Raw genomic sequence first — 3,717 nt, forward strand, 5'->3', positions numbered from 1 at the left:
ATCCTATTAAGTAGTTCACGAAACAGAACGTTTCACGGCACGTGAACGTGCCACGTCAGTGGCAACACGGCACTATTTGCATAATATGAAATCCCTCAAATATTTTCATTTATTAAACTTCCAAAACACTTCAATAAACAACAATGTAAATCAATCAGTGTGGAAGCTGCTTAGCTCAAGGAACCTGCATGTTTTGCCAATGGAATTAGGCCAATTAGCCCGTAAGCTGTAAAATATTTGGTAGCTTAGCTTAGAACTTTGACTAAAAATAGCCGCAGCTGCTGTGGCGATTAAAGTTTGCAATTAATGCGAGCGAAATAAAAAGCAAGTGCCTGGCCGATGGCCGCATAGATAAAGCCCACAAATGTGCGCTTTTTGTTGGCTCTGCGAAATGGCCGACATTTTGGCCTTCTTTGTTGGCAGATAGTTGCGGCGATAAAGGCTGGCTGTATCTGCCACTGCTGCCTGAATGGCCTCAAACACTCATTTCGCAGGGCCCCTAATGGAACTCCATCACATGGAGACAAACTCATAGAACGCAAACAGTTTGTTCAAACTTGAAACACAACTCAAATAAGAATCTGCAAGGTATTTACCTAAACTTCAACTCAAACTCCAACTCGATCTCCAACTGGAACTGGAACTGAAACTGAAGCTAGAGTTTAAGGTCCCCCAAAAACCATCCCATCACCAGCCTCCCCTGGGGAAAAGTTTGCTGCCACCTATGTGTATTCGGTCCATTGTTGTTGCTGCCGCCCAGCGACAACTTGCAATTTTCCAATAAGAGCCGAAGAGGCGAAGGTAACGCCGAAAAATTGTTCAAGCACAAACAACGCACGTTATAATATTATAAAACGGAAGGCAGCGGCAACTTACTCAAGCGATAAAGTCAGAATGCGAGGCGGGGGGCATCTCTGGAGGGGATTTCTCTGTTGGGGGTTCTGCGGACCCATCAAGAAGTAAAACAGCTGCTCTTTGGACACAATCCTGGTTCTGCTTTTGCTCCAGCTTCTGCTCCTGGCCTGGCAACAAATCGTTGAAATAAATGAAGCGCACTGGGCGAAATCAGCCAAAGTTTTCCACAATTTTTCTTCACTTTTGCAGTTCGTGAAGTCCTTGCCTCGTACATTCTGCCCCATGCCCCTTTGGCCGCAAGTCCTTTTCACAAGTTTTTCACTGCGACATTTTCGGCTTTTGGGCTAACGCTTAGGCCACTCCTGCACCCTCCCTGATTGCTTCTCTCACGCCCATTGTTGACTTACAAATTTAGGTTGCTGTGCGCCAAAAAGTTTGTTTTGAATTGTAAGTAATTTCTGATACCTCACCTCGAGATGTCCACGTGTGCGAATGGGAATAGATGGGGCGGCCTGCTTTTTGGAAACCAGGTTAAGTGTGTTTGTTTGTGTGTGTGTGAGTGAGTGTGTGTTTGTGTGAGGGCCACACTTAGATTCACTCAATTAAAGTCCGGGAAAACCACGGGGGAATCCCCGAAAGCACGATGCCCCATCTACCACACAACCGCCATTCTCAGCACTTTGTCTCATAAATTTGTGCATAACTGTCAAAAGCAATTGCCCTTAGCCTTTGCGGCAGTTTAAACTTGGATGATATATTTGTATATGAAGTAAATACATGCGACACACATCCACACCATTACGCCCACACACACACACACACAGCAGCGAGGGTGGATTGTGGAGTTGCAACAAGGTCCGGTTTGCCAATGAATATTTGATGCGTAGCCGGATGACCACAAACTAAATTTTCCCAATTTCCACGTGGTTTTTTGTTTGGCCATCGACATGCTTTGTTTGTCGTTTCCGCTGTTGCGAAAAAAGTTTCTACCTCCATTTGGCAAAATAGGGAATTTAATTTGCATCAATTTTTAAACGGTTTAGTCGAGCGCACACGCTGAAATTGGCATAAATTGATGGAAGTTCACTTCGCTGGACGAAAGTTGGCAAATAAATGTATTATTACTCAGCTGCAGAGTGGGTTGCTACAGGCTTACGCAGAATATTCCATTCAATTGATTATACATCGATTGAAAAAGGGGCAAGTGAAAAATTATGGGAATTTTGAATGTTTTTTCATTTACATATTTGTCAAATATATATATATGAAAATCCTGAAAATCCTATTTGGAATATAGCGTATGAAAGTAGATCAATTTTTTCATTTGGAGTGCATTCTATTCAATCACTCAACTCTCATTTGAAACTTAACTCCTTTTTCTTGCGTTTTCTCACGTATTAGCTTGTAACGACCTTGGCTGATATCCTTTCTGCTCGCAGGATATCCCGCAACTACTGTATCTCCCACCTCAGCTAGTAATGCAAATCGGCGTATTGTGCCCTGACAATAGCAGATGCCGTGACATTGTTGTCGCTCTCCGCTCGCTCTATTGTGCGGTTCGCCAGCAGGAATACTCTTGGAATGACAATGGCAATGGAATATGCAGTGGGTGGTGGGTGGTGGGTGGTGGGTCGTGAGTGGCGCCTACACTGAGGTGTGTGCGTGTGTCATTGGTGTCATGGTGTCATTGTCGCCGTGTGAGTGTGTATGTGTGTGTGTGAGTGGGGCCACTCAACACGCCAGTCAATTTATACTAATTGTAAGTGTCACATACATTTGTCAAATTTTAAGTTATGGTCTCTACTTTGGCCTGTGCTGCGGTCCTGCGGTTATCCTGCGGCTCCCTTTCTGGTTTTTGTTGTAAATTGCTGTCGATGTTGCTGTTGTTGTTGCTATTTCTGCCACTGCTGTTTCTGCCATGAAAAATTGTTTATTGTAATCTGTTGTCCAAGAATGTTTGACACTAGAGCAACGCCGAAATAGAAGTGGTCGCGCTGAAGTGTCGGAAAAATGAAATTTCCTTAAATGCTTCGCAGCTGTTATGCAGCGACAAACTTCGGCCAAACATTCGAGCCGAGAAAAGTGGCGCAAAAATTACAGTGGAAAACAAGTTCTGTAAGCTGCTTAGCTGCAAGTTGTGATTAGCACACAGAATTTCGCCTATTTCCCCCCCGCCTCACCGCCGTCACAGCTTGCGGCTTTCAAAGCGCGTCCTTCATTAGGGCAAAAAAGCAAACACCCCACTTTTTTCGGGGGGGTTATTCGAGCAAAAAAAATCACTCACTCCCGACAGCGAAAAAGCTAAGAAAATGAAATGAATTTGCGGAAAACCGAACAACACATGCACTGTGAATGGCTGAGGTTGGTGAAAAAATAAGATAGGGAATGATGGGTAGACAGGCAAAACAAATCGTCGAGATTCCTTATTGAACTGGAATTTCCCATGCTGTGCCACAGAAATATGTGGGTGTGGGTGTGTGTGTGAATGTAAGTGGGTTTGTGACAGAACAGAAGGCCAAATGAAATCTGAATATATATATATACATAGACGAGTATTAACAAATCAATAAAATATTTCGAATTCTTGTCCCAGTCAGCAGAACAAGATTTGCGTGCTGCCTGGCAGCGTTTTTGGCAGGGATTAAAAGCTTTTCCATATTAAATAGTTCACAGATATTCGGCATTCAATCCTTTTTAATTGAGTTCGTTTTCCGCCCGAATACGCCGTCAAATAGTTGGTAAAAGTTGGCAAATCAAATATTCGTCAGGTATCCGCAGCCGCAAAATCGATTTCATTTTGAAAATCCGAAATGAAAAACGGCGTGTTAAAAGTGGCTGAAATCGGATCCAGTCCCCCATATT

This window comes from Drosophila melanogaster, chromosome 3R (assembly GCF_000001215.4).
Source record: "Drosophila melanogaster chromosome 3R".
Classification (NCBI taxonomy): Eukaryota; Metazoa; Arthropoda; class Insecta; order Diptera; family Drosophilidae; genus Drosophila; species Drosophila melanogaster.